Below are 15,471 nucleotides of genomic sequence, written 5' to 3'. Positions count from 1 at the left end.
TTATTCAAAGGGTAAGTTTCCCTGCATTTGCGGTTTGACTGAAGATCTTGCTGCCATGACAACTTGTCCATTCTTAACATAGTAGATTTTTTAGATGTGTCCCTCCACTCAGGTTTTTATGCATCATTTTTAATTAGAACAACCCCCATTCTTAATGTTAAAGCTGCGAGGAGTGTCAACTTTCATTATTTTATTTATTTGTCCTCCATTTTTGTGAAACATGAAAATTTCTGAAGGAAATTTGGAAGTAACTGACATGAAGGAAACAAATGACAAGATTTACCTGCTTGATATAAACTAGGGCACAGGGCTCCAGCTGGTGGAAAGCCATCTCTTACCAAAGTCCACAAAACAGCTGCAATTTCCCCTTTATGACAAGGGAAGGGACCATGTTGGGCTTTTCACCTCAAAGCTGGGTGACACTGATTTGGGAGAGCATGTAGCCATGGCAGGCAGGGAAATAAAAAGCTGTTTCTGCTAGTGGTTTTGCTTGCTAGTTCTTGTTTGCCTCTTGTTCTTGTAATTTTAGTACATGACGCGTTCATTGTTTAGGTAGTACCTAAAGGTCACCTAGACCAGGGCTGTTAAGTTGCTGAGGTAACTGCACCTCTGAACCCTTCATGGCCTTCTTGAGAACCCCTCAGGTATTGGGCTTCTAGACATCACCTGTTTGGGTGGAAACATGTCTCTCTAGGCCAGGCATTCAAGCAGCAATTTCCTCCTGAAACTCACTGTCTGTGATCAACTTAGTAAGTCTGAGTTTAGTTCAACACCTGTTGTCCAGTTCTTTCCAAGGGGTTATGACAGGATTAGCCAGTGATCATCCAGCCTTCATACAGTAAAAGTATGATAGACAAAATGCTTCTTGAAAACAATAAGCAACTTGCATGGATGGCAGTCTTACCAGGTGCCACCCATTTTCCTCCTGAAGACCTTTATAGGTTTCAAAGTCCTTCGAACCATTTCTGCTGGGTCTGTCCCTCCTGTCACAGCCTCTTATCTGTTCCTGGATTGGGTGAGAATGACCCCTCTTCTATATCAGGCTAGTTATTTCATACAATTCTCTATTTTCTGGGTTACTTTAACTCAGTCAGACCAGTATGCAATTTCCCCCAGTAGGTGGTACTTCTGCAAACTTGTTTATCTGTTTCATAGAAAGGTAAAGCTAGAAGGGACCTCGATAGGTCATCTTGTCCGGCCCCCTTAACTGAGTCAGAACCAAGTAAACCCAGACCATCCCAGGCAGGTGTTTGTTTAACCTGTTCTTAAAAACTTCCAAATGGTGGGGATTCCACAAATTCTCGTGGTAATGTGTTCCAGTGGTTAACTATCCTTATAGTTAGAAAAACTGTCTTTAATATATGACTGAAATCTCCCTTGCTGCAGATTAAGCTGATTGCTACTTGTCCTGCCTTCAGTGGACATGGAGAAACAATTGATCACCATCTTCTTTATAACAACCCTCAACATATTTGAAAACTGTTTTCAGGTCCTTACCAGAGTCGTCTTTTCTTGAGACTAAATATGCTCAGATTTTTTTACATTTCCTGACAGGTCATGTTTTCTAAACCTTTTATCTTTTTTGTTGCTATCTTCTGGACACTCTCTCCAATTTATCCACATCTTTCTTAAAGTGTGGCACCCAGAACTGGATACCATACTCCAGGTGAGGCCTCATCAGTGCCAAGTGGATCTGGACAATTACCTCCCATGTCTTATGTAGGGTACTCCTGTTAATACACCCCAGAATAATAATAGTCTTTCTTGCAATTGCATCACATTGTTGACTAATATTCAATTTGTGATCCACTAAACCCCTAGATCTTTTTCAGGAGTACTACTGCATAGCCATTCAATTCCTCATTTGTTAACTGTACATTTGATTTTTCTTTCCTAATTGAAGTACTTGTCTTTTTTGAATTTTATCTTGTTGGTTTCAGACCAGTTCTCCAAATTGTCAAGCTCATTTTATATTCCTGTCCTCCAAAGTGTTTGTAACCCCTTCCAGTTTGGTGTCATCCACAAATTATATAAGCACACTTTCCACTTCCTTATCCAAGTCATTATTGAAAATATTGAGTGGTACCAGATCTAGGACTGACTCCTGCAAACTCCCACTAGATACAGTTTGACAGTGAACCATTGATGACCTCTCTTTGAGTATGGTAAATCAACCAGTTTTCACCCACTTTATAATAATTTAGTCTAGACCACATTTCCCTAGTTTGCTTATGAGACTATTTTATGGAACTGTGTCAGAAGCCTGACTAACATCTACAACTTCCCCCCCTATTTACTAAGGCAGCAACCCTGTCAAAGAAGGAAATTAGGTTTGTTTGGCATGATTTGTTCTTGACAAATCCATGCTGGCTATTACTTATCATCCTATTATGCTTGAGATGTTTACTAATAGATTGTTTAATTATTTGTCCCCATATCTTTGCAAGTAGGTTGACTGGTCAAAAATTCCCTGGGTCCTCTTCCCCTCCTCCCCTCCACACTCCTTTTTAAAGATAGGTACCCTTTGCTCTTCCCCAGTTCTTTGGGACTTAACCCATTCTCCATAAGTTCTTGAAGATAATTACCAACAATTCTGAGTTTGCTTCAACTACTTCTGTAAATTCCTGGGCTGAATTTCATCAGGCCCTACCAACTTAAATACACCTAAGTTATCCAAATAGTCTTTAATCTGATCTTACCCTATTTTGGCTTGCATTCCTTCCCCCATGTCGTTAATATTAATTGCGTTGAGTATCTGGTCGTCATGAATGTTTATAGTGAAGATAGAAGCAAAATGGGCATTTAAATATCTTATTAATGTCATCCCTTATTAGCTTTTCTTCCCAGCTAAGTAGAGGAGTTACACTTCCATTGTTTTTTCTATTGCTTCTAATGTACTTAACCTCTTCTTGTGGCCCTTCATGGTCCTTGCTGGTGTGACTCATTTTGTGCCTTTCTGATTCTGTCCTTACATGCTTGTGTTATTCTTTTGTACTCATCATGTTTCCACTTTTTGCAGGGATAGTGGAGCCTTCCCAAAAGTGGTGGGGCCAGAGGCCTCTGTGGCCTCACCCCCACACCTGGCCAAACCCGGGCTCCTTGCCCAGGGCTGGTGGAGGGTCTGCAGCTCCCTATAGCTGCCCATGAGGCTCTTACCCCGACCCAGCTCCGCCTGGGGGCTGGGCCTCAGGGGTCGAAGAGCCACAGCTGGGCCATAGTAAGAGCAGCCCAGGCAGCTGTGGGGAGCTACGGACCCTCCATCTGCCCTGGGTGAGGCCCCAGGGGAAGGGAAATGGGCCGGGGCTGCTTTCAGCCCCGCCTTAACCCTGGTTGGTGAAGAGTCCATGGCTCCGCACAGCTGCCCTGGCTCCCTAGCCGGGCTCCAGCTGCTGGCCTGACCAGGGGATGGGGCCTCAGGGGAAAGAGGAGGGGCAGGGGCAGGGCCTTTGGCAAAAAATGGATTGGCCAGGCCAGTTCCATCACCTCAGTCTTTTTGTAGGATTCAGGTTTAGGGACTTGCATTAATCACCCCCCTCCTCCCAGTGATTTCAGTTCCTGATAGTTCACTTGTGTGAGGTGACTTTCCCTCCCTCCCCCCAATCTCTGCATTACTTGTCCTGTTCCAAGAAACAAATAAACCCCTTCAAACCTCACAGGTATCAGTATAAGGTGAGAAGGGAAACTGTCACACTTTTCCATTATATAAACAGTGAGTTTCCCAGTTCTCCACAAGAGCTATATTGTGCTAGGTACTGCACAAACATATAGTAAGTAAGAGCTGTTGCCTTAGAGCCTACAATCTGAAAGCCATAACAAATGGATGAGAAAATCAACCAGGGCTGGATAGAGAGGCTGTGGAAGAGGGGATAACAAAATAATAGGATGGGTGTAATTGTTAACCAAACAAGGGAAGCAGTTACAGCCATTCTTTCATAAATGTTAATATCCATGTAGAAAGTAAGAGATCAATGATTTCTTATTTGTGTGTGTTAATACCTTCATTTAAAGAGAATCTTCTCCAGCTATGGTGGGTTACGTGGGACCCCCCTTTTCCAGGATCATAAGCATGGACTTACATTTACAAACTTCTGGTTTCTTCGAGTATTAGAACAGCTTTTGGTACATTTCCTGAGCATCTATTGATGAGACATTTTTTGACCTGCCGTCGTATTTTTGCATTTTATTTATTTATTTATCCCCATCCCTCCCCTGAGCATTTGTTATGTGAAAGGCAAAAAAATTAAATTACAAAATGATAACATTTGACAAAAAAGGCCTATTCTTTCTACCAAACAATGTAATTTTATACATTTTCTGTTTTTGACAGTTAAATGTTACATTAAAGATTTTGCAGCTACTGTGGGTCATGTTGATGAGATTGTCAGGCACTTCGAAAGATCCCTGTCAAATTACCATCCATTTAAGAAAAATACTAACTTTGCTGTTACATTTCTGAAGACATCTAATAAAAATGTCCACTTCAATAAATCTCTTGAGGGGGGAGAGTCTGTATCGGGGATGATGGTTATCATCTGCTTTTGTGAGAATAATTTGCAACCATGATAGACAAGAAGCAGAGTAATGGTTGGTGTTGCTTTGGTTAAGGATCTCTTATGGCTATAAGGATCTCTTATAGCCATTCAACTTCATTCTATAGGGGTTCAAAATAAATGGAAACCACCCATCAACTCTAGTGGGGATTACCCTGAGGTGGCAAGAGTCCCCAGCAGGCTTAGAGTCAAGGTAGGTGGGATCTATGCTTCTATCCCTCACAGGTCCCAGTGCAAGGACATATCAGGAGTAGAGAAGGACATGCTGGGAGAGGGGAAGGGGTTTGGTTTGCAAGCATGGTGTGCCAGCCATCCTCAGCTGGTCTGTAGTTCATCACACACACTCAGCTGTCTCAAGTTCGAGCTATCCTCCAGTTGTTCTAAACTGCTCTGGGGCTGGGGCAGGGAACTGGGGAGCTGAGCTGGTGCTAAGCTTTCCATGCCTCTCCCTCACTCTGCTCCTGACATGTGTGGAAGGGTGCTCCCTGGGGCTAAGCCAGAGTCACTTGAGCAGCTACTGTACTGTCCCTGGATTTCCTATAGCCTGGCAAGGAAGCCGGCAGTGGAGCACCTCTAGTTACACTCCTTCCCCTGCACAGTAATGGGCAGTCATTGCGGGTGCTACTGAGCTGCTGCTGCAGGAAAGGGTTGGCAGCTCCTCAGAGTATTCATGGCTCCTGTCAGCTGTTCCCAGGGCTGCAGGCAAAGTGGTCAAGGGAGTTGGGGCAGCAATGCTTGCTACCTCTTCCCCCTGGTTAAAGGGCTCTTTCAAACCCGTCAGTTTTAAATGTCTCAGGGTGTGGCCCAGGAAGCACATTTTCTATACATTATCAAATCCAGTTTCTTTAACACAATGGATTTTGGATCTACAGTTTAGAGTAACAGGAGCCACAAACTGGACAATCTTGCATTACAGATTTCCTTCCTTAAAATATAATATGTCCTGTGTTTTCTAGATCATTTGACTAATTGTTTCAGCCCTAGTTGAGGAGGTGTGTATATATATAATATATATATACACACATAGTATCACTGTCTATGATGGAGAAATGATCCTTCTGTCGGGTGCTGCCTCACGGTAGTCGGCTTAGCAGTTGGAGCAGAGATCAAAGACAGAGGTGGGGTTGGGGCTGGGCTGAGGGTAGCGCTGGAACTGAAATCCGAGAACAGACCAGGATCAGAACTGAGATCAGCGTCCATAGCCATGCCAGAATTAATACCGTAGCCAGAGTCTAGATATAGGCCAAAGATCAAAGCCGAGAAGTCGGAGTCTGGGGGTCCAGGGAGGGTCAGGAGGCAGAGGCAGGGCTGGAGTGAGGTCAGAGTAGGGTAAGGACAAGACTAGAACAGGGCTTGGGCAAGACTGGGGCAGGAACAAGATCAAGAGCAGTCTGGGAGTCTGGAGGATCTGTTACACTTCAAGGCAGTTCCTCACCAGATAATGCTGTTGCACAGTTTGATCTGCCGTTTCTGTGGGGTTGGGGAAATACCTGAGCCTGAGGAGGCGGGGGGGTCATCAGAGCCAGGCTCTGCTAGGGGACAGGCTGCTGTTGCATGCTTTGAAGGCCAGGTCACCGCAGGCTCTGTCAGAAGGGTAAGTCAGTGCAGCTGAATTACTGCATGTCTGTGAAAACTCACTGCCGCTCTCTTGGAGGGATGGCAGAACGAGCAGCACTGGTTTGGCTCTAGGTTTGCCTCACATCCTCCCTCATCCTAATAGGCAAAAAATGCTGCTGAGCTTTTGCTGAATATTTAAAATGGTAGTTCAACAAAGACAAAGCTAAAAGAGAGGCATCCCCTACCCCTTCTACGCTCTCTGGTTTCTGCTCCTGTCATAAATATAAAGGGAAGGGTAAACCCCTTTGAAATCCTTCCTGGCCAGGGGAAAGCTCCTCTCACCTGTAAAGGGTTAAGAAGCTAAAGGTAACCTCGCTGGGACCTGACCAAAATGACCAATGAAGAGACAAGATACTTTCAAAAGCTGGGAGGAGGGAGAGAAACAAAGGGTCTGTGTGTCTGTCTTATACTGGTTTCTGCCGGGGATAGACCAGGAATGGAGTCTTAGAACTTTTAGTAAGTAATCTAGCTAGGTATGTGTTAGATTATGATTTCTTTAAATGGCTGAGAAAAGAATTGTGCTGAATAGAATAACTATTTCTGTCTGTGTATCTTTTTTGTAACTTAAGGTTTTGCCTAGAGGGGTTCTCTATGTTTTTGAATCTAATTACCCTGTAAGATATCTACCATCCTGATTTTACAGGGGGGATTTCTTTATTTCTATTTACTTCTATTTTTATTAAAAGTCTTCTTGTAAGAAAACGGAATGCTTTTTCATTGTTCTCAGATCCAAGGGTTTGGGTCTGTGGTCACCTATGCAAATTGGTGAGGCTTTTTATCCAACATTTCCCAGGAAAGGGGGGGTGCAAGTGTTGGGAGGATTGTTCATTGTTCTTAAGATCCAAGGGTCTGGGTCTGTAGTCACCTAGGCAAATTGGTGAGGCTTTTTACCAAACCTTGTCCAGGAAGTGGGGTGCAAGGTTTTGGGAAGTATTTTGGGGGGAAAGACGCGTCCAAACAGCTCTTCCCCAGTAACCAGTATTAGTTTGGTGGTGGTAGCAGCCAGTCCAAGGACAACGGGTGGAATATTTTGTACCTTGGGGAAGTTTTGACCTAAGCTGATAAAGATAAGCTTAGGAGGTTTTTCATGCAGGTCCCCACATCTGTACCCTAGAGTTCAGAGTGGGGGAGGAACCTTGACAGCTCCCAAGATTCTTAGATTTCTCTTATAATGCCTCAGGCTACTGAACCCCCAGTAGACCCAGGTCACGGTACCAATGACCGAGGGCTTTGCCAAATCAACTTGCAAATGAATTTGCTAATTACATTTCTGAACCTGGTCACTTTTCATGGTTAATTTAATCAGTGGAAAACTTTAAACGTTATGCTGCTACAGAATATATATGTCTTATGAATATAATTACTTGGAGCACAGCAGAAACCAGGACTTTGAAGAAAACAGATATTTTTTTATAATTTTATAATGCGAGGGAACAGGCTGTACTCTTCACAGTTGCCTGGGTACCAGGGATCAGCAGCTTACCTGGTTCATTCTGTTACAAGTGGAAGAACACACACTAATTTCCCTGTCTGGGTCCAGTCCAGTTGTAAGGCATCTTATGGAGGAGGTAAGGGCCAAAAACAGATTAAAATCTGTCTGCCGCATGGGCACAGGGACGAGAAGAGGGATCAAGCAACTGAGAGCTTACATGAGGAGACACTGTGTATACATGCAATTCAAAGAGCTTTGCCCAGCATTTTGTTTCTTAAAATTGCAAATTCCACCATAAGGTTTACAACTACTGCCCATCACATGTGAACTGAGGCTCTGATTGGATTTCCAGCTGCTTCTGGCTGTCCACGTGATAAGTGGCAGTGTAGTTTTTCTGTCTGAGCTAGTCAAGATTGTAAACATTTATTTTGGGTGCAGACTGCACTACAGGGATCTATGTTTTTGTTGTCTCCAGACTAAATTACTATGTGGGGCTGTATCTGAAGAGCATTCCGAAATTTGAGCTGGTAGGGACTATGTGTATCTGCTTTCTTAATGTTATTTCCTGCAGGGAACACATCAGATCTTCCAACATCTGGCTATGCACATTTCAAGGGGTTAAAGTCCTAAAGGGCTTTCAAGGTCCTGCCCTTGGAGACCAGATCTCTCTTTGCATGATACCGCAGCAATTGAGATCAGCAGAGCCCAAGTTTGCCTGATCTTCAGGGCATACTGCAAGGCCCATTTCACTGGGCTTTTGTGAAGAGGGATGGCTTAAAGGTGAAAGACTGATCAGTTCTGTTCGGCTGGGTTAGATGGGGAAAATGTTTTTCTTGATATACTGATCCAGTTTGCAACATTGAAATTTACTTTATTGAAAATAGTTTTTACATGTGACTAAAGCCTTAAGGAGAGCATTTTATGAATGTAAATAAACTCTGCACCTCAGGGGATCTCTGCAACTCTCAGCTAACTGCAGTGTTTCTAGGGGTCTGAGAAAACAGAGAGCCATTGTACCACTCCATGCATCTGATGAAGTGGGTTCTAGCCCACAAAAGCTTATGCCCAAATACATTTGTTAGTCTCTAAAGTGCCACAAGGACTCCTCATTGTAAGGAATGCAGAGGTAAACCTTTACTTAGACCTTGATTGCATGGAGAAATTGACATGAATAATGGCCCACAGGGAGTTGTTCCAGAATAGTTCATTCCACTCTAGCTATCCTGGTCAACTTCCCTGTGTACACAGGCTCATTGGCTGGTGTACAGAGGTAGATACCCTTCCGTTCTTTCTGGGCTTTTATCTTCCTGGCTGACTAGCCAAAGGGTCTCCATAAATCAAAGACTACAAAATCATGGAATGGATTGAAAAGCCTGAAATTTCCCTCTTGGCTTTCAGATTTCTTTCTATCATTTGACGTTTCAAAATTAAATAAATAAAAAATAAAATGATATTCCATTTTCCAAGCAAGTCTAGACAATTGTGGATCTCTGCCTTCTTTGCAGCCTGCCTGGGCAGGACAATCTTGGTGCTATTCCTGTTTTCTATTTAGCACCACTTTGTAACTGTACCTCCAAAACCTGGAAACTTTTTGGAGGAAGTCTTAAGGGTCCAAGTTTCAAGCTGAAAGCTTGAGGCATGGTGACATTGACAGAAGAAACACCAACACCAGGAATGTGACCAATCTGTCCACACATGATACAGATCCACGTAGTCACAAACCTGCATAAATAAAGAGCAGCAGATCTCTTTCCCTTCCCTTCCGCCCCACCCCAGCAATTTCTAATGCAATCCTTGTTTCCAGGTTGGGAGTGAGGATTTCACCCCCTTCTTCTCACTTAGTAAATCCCCCTTCCTTAGCTTGCTTGAGGACTCCATCAGCCTGCTCACCTATTATTTTCCCTGGTAGCTGCAATTGTTTCCTCAATTTCTCCTCATCTAGACTGAGAACTCAGGGAAGACGTACCAGAAGTTTCAGCTGCTACAAGAACAGAGCAGCGTCATGAAAACTGCTACCTTTGCCTTTGTATTCAGAATTCACTGTTTGACAGCATTCTGACTTTCTGTGCAATCCTAGCTAAATATATTCCAGAGGCTCTACCTCCTTCAATTTCCTCTAGGCACGTTTGTGCTGCCCCAGGGAAAGTCATAGTGAGTAAGGATTGAATTTCAGATCTTGCCCCCCTTTTAGGTGCCAAAGTAAGTGGCCAGATTTTCAGAAGCACTCAGTATGTGTTGTGCTGAGCAGGAGCCAGGAGCATCACAAAGGAAGCCAATGGATGCTGTGCACGTTTGAAAATGTGGCCTCAATTGTGGGTACCTGAGCACTTGTAAACTTTTGAATATTTAATCCCGTGTGATTTAACACAATAATTAGAGATGGGAGCTGTGTCCCCAAGCATACTGCAAGCTTCCCCAGACAGCTCTACTCCTGAATCTGTGACACTGGGGGACACCTGGCGGGAGTTTGTCCCCAGCAAAGAGTGCCAGTCATGCCAAATAGTGCTGCCATTTTATGACCAGAACAAGTACTCCTGAGACACTGCCCAGCTCTCATTTTCCTTTGTGACCTAAACATGATTTGACCCCTGGACCTCCAGAGATGAAAACCCAGTATGGTATTGTTTTTTCCAGGAGCTTTAACAGAACACCATTTGCAAGGGTCAGTTCTTTATTCTAAACAACCTGTTCTTGGCCCTGCCATTGGATAGACTGTTTAAATCCATGGCTTGCCTGTTGCTTCCCTCGTCAAGAAGTCCACAGAGAATCTTGAAGGATTGTAGCATGTTATTTGTTATGACACTCTTGGCTGCTGTGGTAGCAAACTGAGCTGTTTTGCAAGTCGTGCTCCTGTGAGTGAAAATATAAGTCGCACATGTTCAAAGCCTGCATGCAAACCCTAAACAAAATCCGATAATAAATAGCAGCTGACATGACTGAAATTGAAAACTCTGCAGTGGGGTGTTTAGAGGTTTACTGGTTCACCCAGTACCATGGCCTCTTTTTTAGCCAACTCACTTGCAGTGCTTCTGAGTAAACAAAGCCAGAAAATTGTATTATGGGCTCTTGCTGTCTGCTCCTTACCTGGCTTTGCTTTCACCGTTCTAACAACACCTTTTTAAACATGGCTTCTCTTTTTAAAATGATGTGTTTCAAGTGAAGATGCCATGAGCATAGGAAGTAGAATGCTGAAGACTTGGAAACAGTGGTACCTGGCAGGTAAATTACTAGGTGGAGATTTACCAAGGACTAGGGGGAAAAGGTTTCTGCCAGGAAACTGTCAGTGTGCTGCTGCAGTTTGAATAATTCATCCAGAAATGCCTGCAGAACAGGTCTGATCCCTGCTCAATGTCAGCCAAGCAATAGTTATTTGGAAAACGTGCTGCTGTACTTACTTTTGGATTCTCTCCTTACCCTTCTGTCCTCTTTAGCACTTTGTAAGAACAGCTCATCTCTAATACGAAACTTGTGTCCAACCAGCAGATGAATCAGTGCAAACTTCTGTGTGGCAATGTTTAATACGCTCTTAGCCAAAGGCAAAGCGGAAATAATCTCTGTAGACTAGAACTCCTGTAATCATTACACATCAGACCTAGGGTAACCCATCAATCCCAGAATGATGCTCCACAGAGCACCCTAGGGATGGATTGTAATAGAAATGGATTCAGCCTCTAAAGCTTTGGTAAAATGGAAAAGTTGAGTCTAATTTTACTGATAGTCTTTTGTTAATAAGACCATTAGTTTAAAATAATATTGATTTATTATTCTGAGCATCATAGTCAATTTCAGACCAAGATTGGATGTATCCATTGGCTGGACTAACCATTAAGCCCAGTATTAAAAAGTTAGCAGTCTGTTTTAAAAATAATTAATAACACAGGCAGTCCCTAGTTAAGTGTGATGGACACTTAATTGACAGACTACCTTAATTGAAGTGATTGTTGCAGCTAGTTTCTGGATGAAAGCAAATTTCATATATTGAGAAGTATGTGTTTTTTGACCGCAAATGAAATTGCACAGAATGGTTTCTGCTATCATTTAAACTATTTCAGGTTGGAAATAAAGTACATGTCCCTTTTCTGATATAGTAGCTAATTAAAGGAAAGTTGTGAAGGTAGACAAGCCCAAAATGTGTGTTCCCCTGATAAAAGTAGTAGTCAGCCTTTCCATAATAAAGGCTACAGTCATGTTAAATTCTTTCATTGCTAAAATGTTTAACCCATCAGTGATGCCTATCCTGGGCATTTTAGAATCCTATAAATTACAGAAGGAAAGAAATATTAAGTCAGCTAGCTTATCCCCTGCTAGTGCAGAATTTTTCCCCTACAGTCTATTTTCTATTATTTTGTTCACTGTTAAGTGTTGGAGCTTCCAGTAATTTCCCTTGATGATTTTGCAAAATCTAATAAATGTTGCACACTTTGTTGCACTATCCTTCTCTTAAACCTACTTGCTGCTTTGTTGTAAGTGATGTTGGGCCATATGAAATTGACAAGAGTCCTACTCACCAGGACTGAAAGCAACACCTGGAATTTGGCAGGTATTTCTATTCTCAATAGATTTTTGCACCGCCCTCCTTGCTGTAGAATTTGCGGACCTACGAGTAGCGCATTAAGCAACATGACTGATGTCTGTTACGTGTGGTTCATTTGAGGTTGCAGAATAGCAATGCTGGGTTTCCCTGAGCTTTTTTCTGCTAATGAGAATACTGCCATAGCTAGTACTAATAGAAACAAGAATTGTTATACTACGTCAGGCCAGTGGTTCATCTATCTCGCACTGCTTTAGAGGAAGGAGCAAGAATCCTTGTAACAGACAGTTTATAATGGAATAATCTGATCATGGGGAAAGTTTCCTCCTGGATTATGCCCTGAAGCATGAGCATTTATTATATATTTTAAAACTACCCGATCGGGACCTCTGGACACTATTGTAATAAAAGTATTAATTTGCTCCTTTCTTCTAAACATCTCAGTAATTTACTAGAGCTGGATGAATTTGTTAGGCTGAAACTTTTTTCACTGAAAAATACATATTAGCGTCAGCTGAAACATTTAATAAATTCATGTCTATTTTGACAAATTGGTTCAGTCAAAAAAAATCAGAAGTGTTGAAATGGTTGATTACAAGCTTTCCAAACTAAGCATTTTGATTTTTCAGGCTAGATTTACAAGACGACTTAGGCTCCTTTCAAAAAACTGAGAAGGAAGAGGTACCCTTTCTCTCACTTCTCTCCCCCTTCCCAGGTAAGTGTTCTAACCTAGTCGCTCTCAACCTTTCAAGACTAATGTATCACTTTCAGGAGTCTGATTTGTCTTGAATTCCCCAAGTTTCACCTCAGTTAAAAACAACTTGCTTACAAAATCAGACATAAAAATGCGAAAATGTCACAACACACTGTTACTGAACAGTTGTTTACTTTCTCTTTTTTGCCATCAATTGGAATATAAATATTGTACTTATATTTCAGTGGATAGTCTATAGAGCAGTATAAACAAGTCATTGTCTGTATGAAATTTTAGTTTGTACTGACTTCACTGATGCTTTTTATGTAGCCTGTTGTAAAACTAGGCAAATATCTAGATGAGTTGATGTACCCTAGGAAGACCTCTGCTTACCACCAGGGGCACACAAACTGCTGGCTGAGAACCACGGTCAAACCCAGGGATCGGCAATGTTTGGCACGCGGCCAGCCAAGGTAAGCTCCCTGGCAGGCTGGGCCGGTTCGTTTACCTGCCACGTCAGCAGGTTTGGCTGATCGCAGCTCCCACTGGCCGCGATTTGCGGTTTGCAATGGAATAACTCGACACACTGGTTGTGAGTGCCCTAACCTGGGGGAGAGAGGGCAACCTCATGGATCTTGCCCTTTGTTACCAAATTTCCTTTGTGTTTATTTTTAAAAAGTTAAAAATGCCAAAAATTGAATTTTTTTTCCAGAATTTTACTTTCACTGAATTTTTTTATTAAATGGTTTCAGGTTGACCTGAAACAATTTTGGTTTTGATCAGAACTGCTGGCCAGCTGAAAAATCTGTTATTTACACAGTTCTGTTTCACTACTTTTAACAAAGCTCTTAACACTGCTGACACATCGGCTTAGAACTGAGAGGTCAGCAGAATTGACCAAGATCATTATAATGAATCAGAGGGAGAGCTGGCTATAGAAATCAAGAATCAGGTGCCAATTTTCTATACTGTGCTATGCTGTTCAAAAAGGAGTAAACCAGGCACTTATACCTCATGATGTTTCTTCCATCCAATGCTAACTATGTGGAGTGATCTGGATGGGCTGAATTTCCATCCCAGAGTGTTGCCATGTTGTTAGTTGCTAATATGCTTGTCCCCTGAAATGGATAGCATGACGGGGAAAATCTGATAGCTGCAGGAAAATATTGAACATATGCCTAGAAGATTTTAGATGGCCTGTTAAATGCATAGAATCTAGCTTCCTGGCACACATTTCCAGCTTCACCAATGTATTTGGAAGCAGAAATCCAACTGTTAGCCAAAGCACTAATATGTAGGTTTATAAGAAGTTTGAGAGGAATGTACCCTGTCAGCCTGCTGGAGTTGTCAGAAATGTGTGAGGTTCCCAAGGGCCATTTAAATAAAGGAGATTGTGTAGGAGGGAAGCCAGATGGTAGTAGCTGCTTGTGTGGAGGTTGATGTGCCAAATAACTTTTTACATCTTTAAATGTGAAAGGGTTTGCCTTTGACTTTAAAATAAGAGATGTTGAGAATTATCATTCCGTGTGATGTTCAATTTTTTTTGTAATTCAGACCCCAGGATTCACTGTAGCCGACGGTCCAAAATGCTTATCAGATGACCAGTACTTAATCTGTGATCTGGCCTGGCTACAGTACCATTGAAAAGTTGTGGAATGCGGAGTTAACTCAGATTGGCAGCATCTGCAGAGTTCAGTGAGTTCTGTGTGTCCTGGCAAAATTTCCAAATGGGTAATTAGATCCTGCCTGCCTAAATTTCCCCTCGTACTTTCTTGAAATCACTCACTAAAAGCTGTTTTACAGTGTGGCTATATGCTGTTAATGGCTACCGTATTCCACCCTAGGCAGTTGCATCTCAGTGGCAAGTGAAATGACCCGGTGTCTGTGTTGTGGTGATGTCCATGTAATAAACTGTAAAGCCATGTGATATATTGTTTTCAAAATGCACGTCTCGACTCCTGCCCTCTGCCTACTGATTTATTTGTGCTAAAGTTCTACTGCCAATTTTTTTGGAAAATCTAATTCTGTTTACAAGAATATTTAATTTTTACCTGACATTTAATTACTTCTGGATAATTTATCAGTAGTTCTCCATCAGTTTCTCTTTTCAGTGTTTTTTTTTTCTCTTTATTGAATGTGTAGGGCTTCGTTAATAGCATGTTAACCATTAGTGTCCATGATGGCTAATGTGAGTAATGTGTCCTGAATTTTAAAAAAACTCAAGCCTTGTTTTACCAGCAGAGAAAGCAGGTTCCAGAGCTGAGGGCCCTCTGTTGAAAATGCCCTGCCTCTGAACTTGAAATCTAAGGTCTATGAGGGAGTGTACATCAGATAAGCAGAATTGGCAAAGTAGTGCACAGTGATGTATGCCATCTCGAAGGTAGCTAGGATGCAAACCGTATGCCATAGGACTTTGAAGAAGAAGACCTGAAGAAGAACTCTGTGTGAGCCTGAAAGCTTCTCTCTCTCACCAATAGAAGGTCCAATAAAAAATATATTATGGCACCCACTTTATCTCTCTAATGGGTCTTTATAGTTGAATATCAATGCCTTCAATTACAAGGTAGGAGTTTGTCTGGTTACTGGGTACACTCAGGCACACATTGTGGATCTCTTCTGTTCACATGGCCCCAAAAACTCTCTCTCA

The 15,471-nt window shown here is 42.3% G+C and overlaps 1 protein-coding gene across 4 annotated transcripts in view; it reads left to right on the top strand.

The window, feature by feature from the left end:
* ATP10B (ATPase phospholipid transporting 10B (putative)) overlaps positions 1-15,471 on the top strand; it is a 255,622-nt gene that overhangs the window by 117,784 nt on the left and 122,367 nt on the right. For 3 of the 4 annotated variants that reach the window (XM_075131362.1, XM_075131360.1, XM_075131361.1), the window contains exon 2: positions 12,760-12,845. The exons of the other annotated variant lie outside the window; for it this stretch is intronic. The gene's annotated coding sequence lies outside the window, so the exon portion shown is untranslated. The remainder of the gene's footprint in view (positions 1-12,759; positions 12,846-15,471) is intronic. 4 annotated transcript variants of the gene reach the window in all.

This window comes from Caretta caretta, chromosome 8, assembly GCF_965140235.1.
Source record: "Caretta caretta isolate rCarCar2 chromosome 8, rCarCar1.hap1, whole genome shotgun sequence".
NCBI lineage: Eukaryota > Metazoa > Chordata > Testudines > Cheloniidae > Caretta > Caretta caretta.
The sequence above is the reverse complement of the archived record's forward strand: the minus strand, read 5'-3'. Positions and strand labels throughout refer to the sequence as shown.